Below are 17,807 nucleotides of genomic sequence, written 5' to 3'. Positions count from 1 at the left end.
TTCCTTCTGTTGGTTGGCATATAAAATTAGAGACATGGCCATTGGATATGGCCTCAATTATTTTTGAGAAGAAAAATATGGCCTCAAGATACACACTTTTCATCTTTTGCCAAAAACATCTGCAAATTAAGTTGACCTGTGGATCTGAAATATGGATTTTGTCTTCGCGAACAACTAAAATCTTCTCGATAGAAAAATACAAAACATATATGGGGTTGGAAAACAACTATATACCCATAATTCAGGTCCATGATTTTCTCAGAAGTAAGAAAAAACAAATTTGTGGGTCAAGAAAATTCTGAGAAGGCGGAAAGAGAAACACATATCTAGAGTTAGAGACCATCCATATACTCATTTAGCGGGCCTACAATTTTCAATACTAAAGAGAGACATATTTGTAGATTTCAGGACATTATAAAAAAAATAGCACGTGTACTTCTAGATGTGCTCTACACGCATGAGTAATTTCAACGGTATTAAATATATTTATTTCTGTAATAGTAAATAGTACGTGCATTGTATCAATACATTTTTGCCTTTTTAGCTTATAGAGAGATAAATATGCTTATTTAGTTTCCCACAAAATAATATATTTATTTAGAAAATTTTACCTACCCCTCAAAATATATTAGCAACTATATGTACATACAGAATAACTATTTGGTTTTTTATTTAACGGAAAACTGTGACTTCTAATTTTTTTTTAAGAGGGCTACGTTAGTTCATTAGTAATATACATGCGTGTGCTAGTTTTTTTTCAGGGCGCTTCTGATTAGACTACACGCTAGCATGCAGCCACTTTTTTTTCCTTCGGGCCTCTTTAGGAAATTGAATCAGTAAAGGAAGCAAGCACCGTGCGTGACCAAAACTGTGGGGTAACGTGCCTCGTTTTTACATCGTTATCTGCCATCGGAGCTTTAAGTGTATATATATTAGAAATATTTATGTAAAGACGTGACAGTCCAATATGTTCGTACATACATGTTTATATGTTACGTAATACTATTAAATCTCAGCCGTTATTTTTTTGATCGGACGATGTAAATAATATTAGCATATGTGAACGAACATGATGGCTTGTTTGACTTCTGTATTATGTACTCCATATAATAGGTAGATGCTGCATTTAAACATTTAAACTAATTTAAACTATATATGTGGTTATTTGAACGTGCAGACTTTAGAAAAATGGGATCAAATGTATACGGATTTGGATGTTTGTCCATGAATGGATGCCAGAGTGAATTTGTGGGCCAACGTTGAAGATGCCCATACCGGATCTATTATTTTCCATCTTTTGTACTCCCTCCGTCCGAAAATACTTATCATCGAAATGGATAAAAGAACATGTATTTATAACTAAAATACATCTAGATATATCCTTTTTTATCCATTTTGATAACAAGTATTTCCGGACGGAGGGAGTAGGAAGGTTGAGTTGTATAAATGTTTGAATATGTACCTATCGGAGGACTGGGATGTAAAAGGACCATGTCTACAGAATGCAGAATGCGAAGGAGACTCGAGATGGCTCTCCAGACATTTCCCCATTCTAGTTCTTCCTTGTACGGTCTTCTGACCAACATTTCTTGAATATTTCTCTGATTTTACACTATCTCCACTCCTCACCGACCCCTCCTCTCGTCCGGCGGGACTCCTCCTCTCCAGTCTCCGATGCTCAGGGCCCGTCGAACACTCACCCAATCCATCGCGAATTCCCGACGGGCGGCAGGTGTTGGACGGAATACCAGACCTGCCTCGCCACGAGCTGTTCGGCAGCCGTGCGCAGGCCTTTAACCGCTTATGCCTCCAACAGAGGCGGCCCGCTCCACGACGCAGTGGCGAGTCCCCTCCTACCCACCTCAGTGACCCGCTGAGATTCTCCTCCCCCACTCCGGATTTTTCCACTGCGTGCGCAGGCCTTTCCTTCTCTGATGTCAGCCGGCGACCGGCGGGGAGAGGTGAGCGGCAGCGCGAAGAGCGAACGGCATGGTGAGCAGTATTTTTTTCCCCGCATGTTTTCTTATTTCCGCAGCTACTCCACAAATTTGTGAGATCCAGTAAATTAGCAGCAATTTTCGACTCTGTTCATAGAGCCCCATTCTGCATTATTTTTTCACGAAGGGATCTGCTCCCCCCTCCACATACACACGCGCGCGCACACACACACAATAGTAATAATCTTTCTGTTCTCCACGCACCACAAAAGCTGACGATGTGTCATGAAAACAGGTGAAGACCCTGAAGCCCAGAAGACTCAAGTGGAGCCCAGTCGGCCCAGACGGCTGGCCCAGCCCAACTCACGCTACGCTGGGCCGACCTGGACTAAGTGAGCGGGTGTATATGTAGCTCGCAATAGAGAGTGTGAAGGCATCGAGAAAGATCAGAACCCTAGACCCGGCCGTCTGTGGCGGATTCCCCTCTCCCACCTCCAGGCTCTCCTCTCGAATCCTCCTTCTTGCTGCCCGAGATTTCTTTATCCACTTGTACCTGAGCTTGGATCTATGTAAGAGAGTGTTAAGCCTGTGACACGATGGATGCAGATCTGCCGGCTTTTGTGGTGCGTGCACAGCAGACACAGCAGAGCTTCAACTATCTTATTCCAACTATGGCCACTGCTCCAAGCTCAACCATCTTGATCCAAATCGATAGTACCAAGTAAATAACAATCCGTCTCCAAATTAACCCGGTCAAGTCTTCCCAGAAGCCAGCTCTTACTGAATCCACCAATGTCAGCTCATGCTCTCAATTCGGTCAAGAGCAATTTGTGTCATTCTCTGTTCAGTCTTATCTGCAGATTAAATATTTTGTTCAACCCAACAGCCTAGCTATACATATATCTAACCCCATCAGGAGTTCTGACATGTTTAGAGTTGAATTAATCTTTATACATGTTGCAGGTGCAGGCGTGCAGCAGGTACCATGCATGCAATCATATAAGGAGCTAGACAAGGCATATCACTAATTAAAGAGATGGTAGGAATCATGATGAGCGCTTCTACTGGCGCCATGAACTCCCTCCTGGGAAAGCTGGCCACCCTCATGGGGGAGGAGTTTGCCAAGCTTAAAAACCTACGCAAGCAAGTGAAGTTCATCAGGGATGAGCTCGCTGGCATGGAGGGCACTCTCGAGATGCTCGGGGATGTGGACAAGCTAGACCCCCAGACCAAGACCTGGAGGGACACACTAAGGGAGATGTCTTATGACATTGAAGACATCATCGATGACTTTATGCATCACATTGGGAAGAAAAGTGAATCCGAAAACCATGGGTTTGCCAAGAAGACTGTTCGGCTCCTAAAAAAGTTGAGTCCGCCATCAGATTGCCGGTCGGATCAAGGAGATCAAGGCACTTGTGCTTGAAATAAGTGCGCGGCGCCAACGGTACAAGCTTGATATTCCCCCATCAAGAACTATGGAAATTGACCCACGAGTTTCCCTACTCTATGAAAATGCAGCCAATCTTGTTGGTGTGGAAGGGCCAGCGGAGGAGCTTGAGGACTTGCTAAAAGATGAGGATGAGAAATTCAAGGTGGTGTCCATTGTGGGATTTGGAGGTCTAGGCAAAACAACACTTGCCAATGTGGTATATGGTAAGCTCAAGAATGGATTTCTGCGCTGTGCTTTTGTGCTAGTCTCTCAGAAGCCAGACATCACAAAACTTCTCCATGCTTTAATGTCCCAACTTGGGTGTGCACCATCTTCTCATCATCGTGAGTTAAATGTCCTTCTCGACCAACTTAGGGAACATCTACAGAATAAGAGGTATCTGTTTCGTGTGCATGAAGTAAATTGCACAAAACCACCACTTTGAAGGCTAGGTTTGCGAAAAACACTACAATACATTTTTTTTTGCAAAAAACACCGTGTCTTCGGTAATCTTTTTGCAGAAAGCACTGATCGGCGGAACTTGCGCTGTTAAGTAAGATTATGACAGATGGGTCCCATTTTTGGCTGATGTGGCATACATTTTTCACATGCACCCCTCTCTTCTTCTCCATTCTTCTCCACCTCTCTCCCCTGTCTGTAAAAATTAGACACCACCACCGCCCGCCGCCCGCACTCCCTGCCGCCCTCAAGCATCCGGCGGCCCGCCGCGCACGTCGCCCCGCAGTCCCTGCCGCCCGCCACCGCCGCACGGGGCCCCGCACTCCCTGCCGCCTACCACCGCCGCCCGTTGACCCGCACTCCCTGCCGCCCGCCGCATGTCGCCCCGCGCTCGCTGCTGCCGCCGCCGCTCGCAGCTGCGACTGATGCTCGTTGTCCAGTTCGGCATCGCCCTCGGTACGGCCCACACTCGTGCGAGCGAGGCAACACTCCGGCCGCCACTGCAACGCCCCGGCAGTAGGATGAGGCCGCGGCGAGCAACAACACAGGGCGGCAGCGAGCAACAACACAGGGCGGCGGCGAGCAGCAACACAAGGCGGCGGCAAGCAGCGGTCCTCGAGTGGCGACGGTGAGCAGACAGAAGAGGATCAGCAACACCGGAGATTAGCCAAGGGGATGACGTGCGCGTGCAGGTGCTTACCCTGGTCGTGGCCGAGATCCAGATCGGGGTCAACGCCGGCGAGGTCAATCCGCCGTCCAAGCCACCAGAGAGAAGAGGAGGTGCTCTACCTCGACGCCGGCGAGGTCCATCCGCCGCCCAAGCCGCCATGGCGCTGCCCCAAGCCAGCGACCAGAGCCATGGGCGCCATGCTACCGGTTCTATGCACACGGGGGCCTAATTGCGTTTTTTTCTTTTTAATTCAAGGGTGTTTATATAAAATTTCAGGGACTCGTTTGTAAATTTAGATTAAGACCCATTTGGCACGAAACGTTACGCCACGTCAATAAAAAACAGACCCACCTGTCACAAACGCGCTCAAATGAGCTTAATCCGCTGATCAGTGTTATTTGCAAAAAGATTACCGTAGACATGGTGTTTTCTGCAAAAAAAAATGTATTGTAGTGGTTTTCGCAAACCTTGCCTTCAAAGTGGTGGTTTTCTGCAATTTACTCCGTGTGCATGCTGTTGTTTGTTAGTGTTTTCAATTTCTTAAAACACAATGTATTTATCTTCTTCCGTTAACTTTAATAAAACTGTATTTCTTCTGAGTATTAGAACCCCATAGAAAAAATAAATGCTCCTAATGATATGCAAACAAGAAAAGAAAATGTGAAGAGGAATATGGATGCACAGTAGTTCTGTTTGCTATAAACTTTGCCCTGTAAGAGTAGATCGTCTTAATTTGAACTGCTCCTAAGTATCTTATGGCTGGCACAGTTCTTACACAGAACAGTGTAAATTTGGCTCCTAAGTCTCAAATACAATGTACTTAGCTTTCTCTATTAATTTGGACAAAATTTTATGTTCTGCAAGTATTAGAACTCCAAAGGAGGTATTAAATGTTCCTAAAGAAATGCAAACATGTAAAAAAGTGAAGAAGAATGTACCTACATACTAGGTTCATTTGTTGTAAACTTGTCCCATAAGAGTAAATTGTCTTCATTTCAACATAGGAGTGTTAAGTACCTTTTGTTCATGTATTATGATTTTTACATAAATAATAACTTAAATATATACTTTAATTTTGTTTCTTTTGGCTTGTATGTTTGGGTGGATTTTGGTTGAAATTGAACGGGGTTGTGGGGGAGGAGAGCCCGCCATTGGCCTGATTTGTAATCATGAACTATTTTTTTACCATATCTTGCCATGTTGAATCCTCTTTTGAAGAATACGTTCTCATGTCAAATCCTTTTTCTTGAAAAAATATTTTTGTATGGTAAGGAGTAACCCATTTTTCCTCAGACAAAACCCCTTTTAAGTATAAACCAATGTGAGAGTAAGTATAGAAGAAATGAGGCATCACATGACATAGAGTATATGGTAGAGCGCTCAGATAAAGAGAAGGAAGAAATTCATCAAATAAATATTGATATAGAACCTCAGACAAAAAGAACCAAGTAATTCATCAGGATATTGCTGGAGGTAGAGCTGGTATCTTTGCTAAATGAACACTTCTTGTAGAGAAAATCATCTCAAGCACGGATCAAAGCTCAACCTTGGGGAATTTTAGTCACGCCAATTAATGAGTCTGTTTTCTTATTCAATTGCAACTACTATTTGACTGAACAAAGTTATTTTTTTCTGATTTGACCTTTTAAGATTAATATTTGATAAGTTCTCTGCTACTTGACTTAACATTGTGCTAAATGTTTGGCAGGTACTTGATAATAATTGATGATATATGGGATGTATCAGCCTGGGAATTTATTAAGTATGCTTTCCCAGAAAATTATCTTGGCAGTAGAGTAATAGTAACTACAAGAAGTCAAGAAGTTGCTACGGCGTGTTGCTCTCCTCACTGTGATTACATTTTACAAATGAAACCCCTTGGCAACGAAGATTCAAGAAGGCTATTTTTTGGCAGGATATTTGGCTCTGAACACGCTTGCCCTGACCAGCTCAGAGATGTTTTGGTTGAAATTCTCAAAAAATGTGGTGGTTTGCCTCTTGCTATTATTAGCATAGCAGGCCTGCTAGCGAGTGAAGGTCCCAACAGAGAGGAGTGGGAACATGTACGGAAATCTTTGGGCTCAATTTATGGGACAAAACTCACACTGGATGGGATGAGACAAATCTTAAATCTCAGCTACAAAGACCTTCCATGTCATCTGAAGACTTGCTTGCTATATCTTGGTATGTACCCGGAGGACTGCACAATACCGAGGTCTACTCTGGAACGCCAATGGATGGCAGAAGGTTTTGTTAGTAAAGAAAATGGACAAGATATGGAGAAAATTGCAAATAACTATTTCAATGAGCTTGCCAATAGGAGCCTTGTTCAACCCGTGCATTTTGACGACAGTGGGTTGGTGATAACATGCAAAGTACATGATATGATGCTCGATCTTATCCTGCTGAAGTGTGTAGAAGAGAATTTTCTCACTGTAGTGGATGATTCACAAGCCAATACAACACAGGAATACAAGGTTCGTTGGCTGTCTGTTCGTTTCACTGATGCATGTAATGGAACATCATTACTGGGGAAGATTAGTTTGTTACAGGTTTGGTCCGTTATGATCTTTGGAAGCTCTGAGAATATACCTCTGTCAAAATTCAAGTTCCTCCGAGTTCTTTTTGTCCCGGATTACAGAACAGGCGCCCTCACTGGGATGAGCGAACTGTATCAGCTAAGATATGTAGAGATTGATGGCAGACTCACTTGTGATGATGTGCTGCTACCAACACAGATTAGAGGGCTCCAACAATTACAAACATTTGATATATTTGATAGATGGAACGGTGTCAGTGTTCCATCAGATATAGTTCATCTGCCACACTTGTTGCATCTGAGTATTGGAAAGCATAGAGGGCTGCCTGATGGGATCGGCAAAATGAAATCCCTGAGATCTCTTTGTGGGTTTAATTTAATAGTAAACTCACTGGATAACTTCATGGGCCTTGCAGAGCTGACCAATATGAGAAATCTAACCCTCACAGGTACCATGGTGAGACACATGGATGTTCTATGCTCTTCTTTGAGAAAACTTGGTAGCCTCGAGGACCTACACATATATACGGAAGGGTGCATGGATAGCTTGTGTCCTCCCCGGAGCCTCCAAAGACTCGCCACAGGCGATTTAAGTTGCGATTGCTGGTTTTCCAGGGTCCCTAACTGGACGAGGGAATTACATAACCTGCGTGCGTTGCGATCACTAGTGCAGAACCGGGCAATAGCACCGGTTCGTAAGGCACTTTAGTGCCGGTTCCATAACCGGCACTAAAGTGTGGGCACTAAAGCCCCCCCCTTTAGTACCGGTTCAGCACGAACCGGTGCTAAAGGAAAACCACGTGGCACGAGCCAGCTCCGGGGGTCGGGAGCCCTTTAGTACCGGTTGGTAACACCAAGCAGTACTAAATGTTTGTGGGTTTTTGTTTTATTTTGTATTTTTCAATTGTGTTATCAATTTAATTTAGGATTGTTTTACGTTATAATGAGTTGTAGTCGTCGTCGTCATCATCATCATCATCATCATCGTCGTATATTAATAAATAAATAAACTCTAGCTAGCTAAAAACCATCGTAGTCGTCTAATTACCACTATTTAATCATCATAGTCATTACCGCTAGCTATCTAATCATCACCAACACTGGCTAGCTTAAAGAGAAAACATTCACTTTGTAACAGAAGCAAAGATATCATCGAGGTCAACATAATCATCACCAACATCGAAGTTCAGGACACGGACATGAGACACTAATTAAGAGCATGAACTAGTGCTGCTCCCTCTCAGGTAAAATAGCATAGAACATGTATAGCTTTCCTGATTCATCATACTGGAGCATGCAGATGAATCTGTCTTCTAATCTTGGGTTGCGCTTCTCCTTGCTGTTCCCTAGTACTTCTCTGCGATCGTTAACAATTTTGCTCCAATCTTTCACTATTAAGCATTCTTCGCTTTCAGAAATCCTGAATGCACTCATGTGCAATGTAGGATATCTTGGCCGTAAGCTAACCATTGACATGTCACCTTTAGTCTCGATCCACTGAGGCACAACTGTCATCGGAAGTCCCTGTTGAAGAAGATCGTATAGTAATTAATATACTAAGTAATGAAAGTTTAGCTTCAAAAATAATGTATGCAAAAGATGCACTAATTAAGGACAAATAGTTAAAATCTTACCATCTTTCGATTATAGATGTGACCGTAGTTCAATACGATCACCATTGGTCGCACGTTTTGAGTACTAACATTTCTAAGTTCAGGAAAAAATTTGTCTTGACAGTATTAAGATCCTCAAGCCATGAAACATAATGACTTATCTCCTCGCAGTTTAGTTGAGCCCCGGGGCAGTAGTAGGTCCTGTCTACCAAGCGCCGGACATGTTTGCTTGAACCGAAATAAGCTGACAATACAAATTAGTTGTCAACTATTTTTGAATAAACTGTATCAAAGACATAAACATATGCATGCATGGTTGAGAAAAACTCACATAATGGTAGAACTGGAGGCGTTTGCACATCGACCCAGATGTCTATATTACCTTCAATATCATCTTCCGGACGAATATCAAAGGTGACAACCATACCAGGCTCAAATGCATAAGCCTTGCATAGTGCTTGCCAAGTTTTGCATTCAAAATGGGTGTATGTGTCTCCATTATATAATTTGACATTGAAAGTATACCCATGCTCCGTCTTCAAGTAAACTCTCTTTACCTCCATATCATCTATAGCACTAAAACCTATCTTATCCAAGACAAAATTCTTGCATGGCAGGGGATGCGCTAGTAGAATAGTGAAAATTTAAAATTATAAATTGAAGTAAATGAAGCATAAGTTTTGCATTCAAATAATAATTGACAAAGTGACTTACTGTATCAACTTCGAATGTCTCATCCAGCTTGATGCTGAAGCGCCTACCATCAACAAGGAAATTTCTGTCGCACAGGCCACACTGATCTTCACAGTGTTCGCACATAATAAAAAAAAAATTCGTCGTCAGATGACATTTCCTATGTTCATATAGATGAAACATTAAACAACTATTACTATCTAACATTAATTAATATCTAGCCAAATATATATTCATCTAACATTTGACATTAATATATCTAACTATATATTCATCTCTAACAATTGACATTACTATATATTTAACTTTTCTATCTACTTCATCTAACATTCGACATTAATCTAAAATTTATATAAACTCAAAATCTATAAAAAATTAAATAAACAAAAAAACTCATTAGTAAAAATAATATTTTAATTAGATCATCAAATCTCAGATACCTAAATTGTCTTACTAAAAATAAACTAGTTATATTAATTATTGAACTAGTTCAAATCTCATATACCTAAATAAACTAATTCGACAATTTTCTTACTAAAAATAAACTAGTTATATTAATTATTGAACTAGTTCAAATCTCATATACCTAAATAAACTAGTTCGATAATTTTCTTACTAAAAATAAACTAGTTATATTAATTATTCAACTAGTTCAAATCTCTAGTTCGACAATTTTCTATCTATCTAACATTCGACATTAATCAAACATTCGACGTGTGTGTATGTGTGTGTGTAGTGTGTACGTATATATGTGTGTGCATGTGTGTATGTGTGCGGCCCCGTACGCCGCCGCCCTGTATGTACGAGCGGGGGCGCCGGCGTATGGGGCGGGGGCGGCGGCGTACGTACGGGCCGGGTGCGACAACGACGGACGGCGACGCGGCGGGTATACGCGAGAGCGAGAGACGAAAGGACCGCGGCGGGACGACGACGGACGGCGGCGTGCGGCGTTCGGGGTGGCGGCGCGAGACGGCGACGACGACGGGCGGCGGCGGGGACAGCGACGACGACGACGACGGACGACGGGCGACGGGCGGCGAGGACGGGTTCGAGCGGCGCGCGAGAGGTTGGAGACGAAAGAAGTGGGAAGATCTACTGAATTTTCGTAAGTGTTGTATATATAGGAGAGGCCTTTAGTACCGGTTGGAGCCACCAACCGGTACTAAAGGCCAACTTTGGCCAGGCCAAGAGGCGGGAAGAGCAGGCCTTTAGTACCGGTTGGTGGCTCCAACCGGTACTAAAGGGTGGTCTTTAGTACTGGTTAGTACCGGTTGGAGCCACCAACCGGTACTAAAGGCCTCGCGCTGCCACCCCAAAGTTTAGTCCCACCTCGCCGGGCGAAGGGCAGCCGCACTGGTTTATAAACCCAGCCGCGGCTACCTCTTCGAACTTCTCTATATAGCAGGCTTGTGGGCCTAAACTCTGCGCGCTGCTCTGTGAGTCTGCTGGGCCTTTAAGGCCTATAATTGCACGCCTGTGGCCTAGCAGGCCCACAGGCCAGCGCCCCAATTTTTTTATAGTTTTTTTCTTTTCTGCTTTATTTTCTTCTATTTATTTCTGCGTAGTTTTTGTATAGTTTTTATTTTTCTGTTACATTTATTTTCTTCTATTTATTTGTGAGTAGTTTTATTCATCTAATTTGCCAAAATTCAACATTTTCAGAGTTCATTTTGTAATGATTTTCAATTTTACGGTTATTTTGTGAACGATTGAAAAATAGCAAATATTTTTTTTCTTTTCTGCTTTATTTTTTCTTCTATTTATTTCTGAGTAGTTTTTTCTTTTCTGCTATATTTATTTTCTTCTATTTATTTCTGAGTAGTTTTTTTATATAGTTTTTTTTTCATCTATAGTTTTTTTTCTTTTCTGCTATTTTTTCTTTTCTGCTATTTTTTCTTTTCTGCAAAACTTGATGGTCAAAGTCTGGAGTTATAACCAAAGTTTTAAAAAAAATGCCGACGTGCAATTAGTTTTTGCCATAACAGAAAAAGTCCGGATTTGTAATAAGTTATTAAAAATAAAAAAGAGGTGCAATGCTCGTTAATTTGCTTCAAGCCTTTCGGAATAGTGTAAACTGCACTGCGCGTAGCTCCGTGCAATCTACCATATTTCTGAAGGCTTGAAGCTAAGCAACGTGAGCATTGAGCCTCTTCTTCATCGTCTCTGCACTCAGGGCTTATAAACCGCTCCTAGTCCTCTCTCTTGGCGAGGTGGGACTAAAAACAGCTTGCCATAATCTTATTAGTACCGGTTCGTATGGTGATGGTGGGGCCATAGCCTAACCGCAGGCTGACACAGCCTTTTTAGTACCGGTTCGTGGTATGAACCGGTACTAAAGGTTCGCCACGAACCGGTGTTATTGATCGCCGCCACGAACCGGTGCTATTGTACACATTAGTGCCGGCTGAAATTCAAACCGGCACTATTGTGCTTTACGTTTGACCCTTTTTCTACTAGTGGATTCAAAATTGACGAGCTGCCCACGGACGATGTTGGTATTGTTGCAGAGTTGCCCTCTCTCACCGACCTTGATTTACATGTCCGAAGACCCCCAAAAGAAATGATTGTCATCTATGGAAGAGGAACGTTCGCTGCTCTAAAGCGGTTTACACTCGCCTTGAGCAGCGTATCATACCTTACCTTCCAGGCTGCGGCGATGCCGATGCTCCAGTCCCTCAAACTATGTTTCAGCATTGTGAGGATGAGTGTGGTTTTGTGTAGTTTGAGCTCTACGGTACCCCTTATCTTAGCCATCTATTTTGGCATCAAGATCCGTGCAGGCACATTTGTCATTTTTGTTTCTCTCAAACGAAACAACGCATAAACTTCAAACTTTGCAGAACAACAAAACATTCTAATTACTACTCCCTCCGTAAATTAATATAAGAGCGTTTAGATTACTACTTTAGTTATCTAAACGTTTTTATATTAGTTTACAGAGGGAGTACGTGGGAAAAAACTTTCAGATTTTTTTCATGCATTTAAAATGCTAAAATTTATTTTTTTAATTAAAAAAAATCCTCATTTTGTATATTTATGTTGGTCCAAAAAATCTGAAAGGTCAGATCGCCCCGCCGCCACCTTCCTAGGGCCCGGCCGGCCCTATGGCGGCGGCGATGCGGGGATGGGCGCCGGAGGTGGCCGCTTGTTGCGGCGGCTAGGGTTGGGGGCTGTCGATGCCAAAGCTATCATGCCTCCAGATTGTGGTTTCAGCTGGTGTGCTTGCTTATTTTCTAGTTGATGCATTTTTCTTTACGAGCTAGTCTCTCCCTGGTCGATGCCAACCACACCTCCGCCCGCTCCTGTGCCAGTTAGTCTTACCACATTTCATTGAACTGTTTCTTCTCCTTTGTGAATCTGATTCATCCACATTCCATCAACCTGTTTCTTCACCTTTTCTATGGCATGTAGTTGCACAGAGAGATTTCGTAACAGGTATAAATCATTACCTGGTGTTGGTTGTTAGTATTAACAATCCTGTATATTTGTTTAAGAATCTGTCAAGCTTGTCGTAACGATAATCAGGGGGCATAGGGCATGAGTTGAAGGCCGTATGCAGAACAATTGGTTGCCCCCCTGACTTGCTATGCATAAGAGTCAACAGACAAAGGATGGGAGGCAGAGTGGGTGAATTGGCCAAGAGTTTATACTAGTGCCAAGACCTCAGTCTCCTCTATTTTTGGGTGTTGTTTGCTGTTTACTCTGCCTCGGGTGTTGGAGTAGCTATACGCACCCAACCTTTTCGACCAATTGACAAGTACTCATTCTTGGCGAAATCGAATTTGCCACGGTGTCCACTCCACCCTCAGGCCCTGTTCGTTTAATCCCCTTGCCGCAGGAATTGGAGGGGATTGGGGGGGGGGGGGGGGGGGGGGGGGGGTTGAGATGAATTTTAACTTGCAAGGGATTTAATCCCCTCCAATCCCTTTCAAACCTCTTCAAACCCTGTCTAACCAAACAAGGCCTCATAGTGATGGCTGAGGGGGATGCGGTGCTCAACATTGGTGGTGTGGTGCTGTGTGCTTGCTTGGTTTCTGGTTTCATGGTGTTCCCGATGAGCTATGTCAGTTACACCCGTAATACACCCATTAGTCTTGCTGCTCCTCGGCTACGATGTCCTTATCTACTTTTTTTATCGGCGCTGTGGTGGTCCTATGCCTGCCTGATCTTTTCATTGACGGTAATAGGACAAGACATCATACAAGGTTGAAATACAAATATGGTAGAAAATAAAGTGAACAGGGAAACAAGCGGCTAGATGAAACAACATCGTGCTCTAGTCTCCAAGAAGAGCCTGGCGGACCAAATTATTAAACCAGGACCAGCTTGTGGAGGGTCCTCGATTATGATTTGCTTAATTATTGTGTTGTTAAAATCTGATCTGTGGTGATTACTCCTTCTATGACAAAATCGATTTGTTCGTTTTTTTTTCTTCCTTTTTTTCAAGAAAACTTGTTATTTTGATTGCCTATGTACTTCGGCTAAAGGCAAGCCCAAAGTAGTGAGACTTGGTGGAATGCATAACCACCACCAAAATATATTCAGCCAAAATACAACTTACGAGCAAAATACAGCGTGGTGGAATGCATAACCACCACTAACAGGAGCTCGGACTAACGCCAAAATATATTCATCCCCTTATTAGTCGTAGAACAGCCAAAATACAACTTACGAGCCTCGACATACAGCACAAATTCAACCACTTCAACGTACATGGCAATGAACATGTCCTTCCTCTCCAACATGGCCAAGCGTTTTTAATATACTTTTCATGTCTTGCCAGATATATTAATTTGGAATCACCCCAGTGTTCAACGTGTGTCTGCATGCAAGAAAAGAAAAAGAAAAAAACTAACAAAGCAATATTATTCCTTCTTAGAAATAGCAGTAAAACAATGGCACAACCTGAGCTCCATAAAGACTTCTGCTAATCGAGACACATCCTTTTGATGGTGTTGGAAAGCTCTAAATAGGAAATAAAATAAGGAGTTAGCTAGCAGCGTGGATGGGATGATTTTTCTGACAAAGGACATTTTTTTGAATTGATTTATCAAGGTGATACAACCGCATTTAAAGAATGCCCGGCCTCTGCATAATATGATGCACACAGCCAACAAGTCCAAACGACTAAAAAAAACATAGTTTTGCAGACAAAATAAATCAATCCAGCCTAGGGTGGGGCAGATCCTATACGGAGATTACACCGCCATCCATGAAGGGAGAAAACCTCCCTGGCCGTACACTCCAGCCGTGTAGACGCCATTATAAAAAGGATTTTGTCCTCCGACTTCTACAGGATAGACCAAGTACGGAGCCATCGCGTACATGCATGAATAACCAGCACAGGAGAAGAACCACATTTATTATTAAAAACCACATCATTCCTGATAAGCCATAATGCCCAGCATAAGGCAGCCGCCCCAACAAGAATATGTGCAGAAAATTGTTTATCAATACCCCGCAACCAATTGCCGAACATGTTAAGCACACTACATGGGGGTACAGATTTGAAGCTACTTGAACTATGGCCCATACTGCACGAGCAAATCTACACTCAAAAAATATGTGCAGAAAAACAAAACGATACTTCAGTTGGGTACTACCTCACTTATCAGCTCCACCCTTTCTATATATAGTAGTATTATAATATGATGAGTGGCAAAGTACAGACCCAATATTTAAAAGAGATGTATGAGTGCTTTTGTTTCTCTACATTGCATCTATTCTCACCTTCCAAAATTGTCAATTCCTGTAAAGACATGAATTTCACATCAATCAAAAGAGATATCTGAGAGTTTTTTTTGCTTCGCCCTATAGACCCTGTAGAAATCTCCTCCTGACTACATATAATTTGGAATCAAATGGTTCGGATAAATCCAGAACAGAAACATGCAATCTGTATACACTTCAAGTATGCAAGCAGAAAACTGAATATGAAGCACGTCGTAGTGGTTTACCAAAAGGAAAATCACATAGGTTTCTTCTAATTATTCTGTTGGCCTATCCATGGTGTTTCATGAAACCAGATCCCTTTGATTGCTATATAGAGTACGAGGTACACCGTACACCCAACTGGTGGCTTGATGTTAATGTGAAAAAAACCTGATCAAAGTTTGCCGCTGGCGAGGGCCTGAACGTGGCGGCGTTGGCGGACCGCACTCGAGTCCGTGGGGCAGCAGCCGACCAAGAGGAGAGCGGACAGCGGCGAGCCCGGCGGGAAGCAGAGGAGGAGCGGTGAGCGGTGATGGCGATGGCGATCCGCGATGCATCCGTTGGGCAGCAGAGCAGAAGGGCGATCCGCGGAGGAGGAGCGGCTGGCAGGGCGGCGGCTGTGCGCCGGCGTCTGCAGCAGAGGAGGAGTGGCGGGCAGGGATGCCTACGGCGATCCGCGGAGGTTCGGAGTGGCAGACGGGACGGCGGCCCTGCGCTCGCGTCGGGGACAGAACGTGTGGTGCGTTTCTCAGCGGAGTCGTGCGTGCAGTTGGATGATACGTGGGGTACGGAGGATTAGTGGCCTGTTTAGTTTTTTTGGGTCGATGGCTTGTTTAGTGGCTTGTTGTGTTAAACACGAAAGACTTTTGGGCCATTAGATCTTGTCGATGGACGCGCCTGATTGTTTGCATCTGCCCCTCTCTTCCTTTTTATAGTGATAGTAGATATGATGGGTCTATTATGATAACACCCCTTAAGACCTTATTCTAATAACACTTTCTCTTATTTTGATAACAGTACCGAGCTGACCCGTAGCTATGAACTAACCTCGCAAAAGGAAAAGACCGAGCTGCACGGGGCAAAAAGAGAACTACCCCGCTCACTCTCCCCACGACCTCCATCGAACTCTCTGCTCCCCCTCCCAGACAGCCACCTCCCCACGCCCCGCACCACTTCCCTCCCTCACCTTCTCCGGAGCAGCAACCCCAACCCTATCCACCTTCTCTGGTGGCGCCGCCCACCACCTCCTCCGGCCGCGCCCGACGAGACCATGTCTACGCCGGCTGCCACCCTCTTCTTTCTCCCGCGCCATCAACAGTCATGGCAGGGATCCGGCCGCCCTCGGCCCCCGGCGCGGCCTCAGCCCCCGGATCTGGCCGCCACGACCATTGGTGCGACCACAAACCACGGATTCGTCCGCCGCAGACCCTCGGCGTGGAAGCCGTCTTCTCGCGCAGCCCGGCGCCTGATCCGGCGAGCTCCACACCGGTGCCTCTGTACCGCGCCGCCGAGGCCCGGGTCGTCCTCTCCCTCTCCGTAGGGAGGCCCCGTCGAGCAACTCCCCCTCTTGCCACCGAGAGGAGGCCGCCCGCGGCGGATCCGACGAGCCAACTCACATCCTCATCTCCCTTGCGGCGGATCCGACGAGCTCTATCACCACGCGTCGGCGGGCAGACCCCCCCTCCCTCCTCCACTCACGGCGTCGTGCGCAGGCGGTCTAGTGCACAACAATTTTTGTTGTTTGCGGGAGAGGGGAGAAACAACAGAAAAAAGAAAATGTAAAACTGTTATGCAGTACAGTTTTGTTTTTCACATATGTGTGTCTATGTTGTTGTGCAGCTAGCCTGCCTCTAGGAGCCGTCACCGCCGCCCTGATCGGCCTGGCTATGGAATGAGAGGTTCATTTTGTAGTGGTGGTGTGGTTCGCTTTGTAAAAAAGGAGAAAAAGAAATTCTCATGAGAGGTTCACTTCTCTTTCTAATGCATCTTGTTTTCTTCGTGGGACGATTGAAAAAAGTAGTTCACTACATTTGTGTGGCAGCTCATTATCCCTCTGTATGAAGTGCAATTTGTTTCGTGTGTTTCAAAATTCATTTGACTACATCAACACTTGCAGTGCGTTTGGTCCTCGAATGTGGTTCACTTTTGAGAGTGATGATGTTCACTTGCGCACATGTGGAATTGCGGAAAAAAATAGCGATACAACAAAAAAAGCAATGTGGTTCACTACGATATATGTCGCTGCTCACTTGCCCCCGTCTTTGCGGTCCGCTCATGTTCATAATTTTTTTTGAAAAAAAAGACAAAAAAACTCGTGTGAGAAAAATTTACGTTCTACAAAAGAAATCATGAGGTTCACATGACCGTCTGAAGCAGTGTGGTTTTCATTCTAAAGCAGTGCGGTCGGCCGTATGATGTTGTTCATCCCTTAAGTGCAAAAAAATTGTTACGGAAGCGAAAAAAAGTAATGCGGTTCACTTCTTGATAGTGTTGTGGTTCATTTACACCCGATGAGAAGTGCACTCTACTTTCTCGTCCTTAAACAAATACGTTTGGATAAAATAAACCATGCAGTTCTCTTACCCGTCTGATGCAGTGCGGTTTTCAGTCGGATGAAGTACCCATGTCGATTTGGGTGTCACGAAAAACAGCGTGTCCGCATTTTGGTAAATTCGAAATTCCTCTTAAACCATAAAGAATGAGAGAGAGTGTTCTACGTGAAAAAGTTACGCCTCATTGATATCTTTCCAAC

General features: G+C 44.0%; 1 pseudogene; it reads left to right on the top strand.

The window, feature by feature from the left end:
* Positions 1-3,009: 3,009 nt before the first annotated feature.
* Positions 3,010-16,950, top strand: LOC123129270 (disease resistance protein RGA5-like; annotated as a pseudogene).
* The last annotated feature ends 857 nt before the right edge of the window (positions 16,951-17,807 follow it).

The sequence above is a fragment of the Triticum aestivum genome, chromosome 6A (genome assembly GCF_018294505.1).
Source record: "Triticum aestivum cultivar Chinese Spring chromosome 6A, IWGSC CS RefSeq v2.1, whole genome shotgun sequence".
In the NCBI taxonomy this organism is placed as follows: domain Eukaryota; kingdom Viridiplantae; phylum Streptophyta; class Magnoliopsida; order Poales; family Poaceae; genus Triticum; species Triticum aestivum.
The sequence above is the reverse complement of the archived record's forward strand: the minus strand, read 5'-3'. Positions and strand labels throughout refer to the sequence as shown.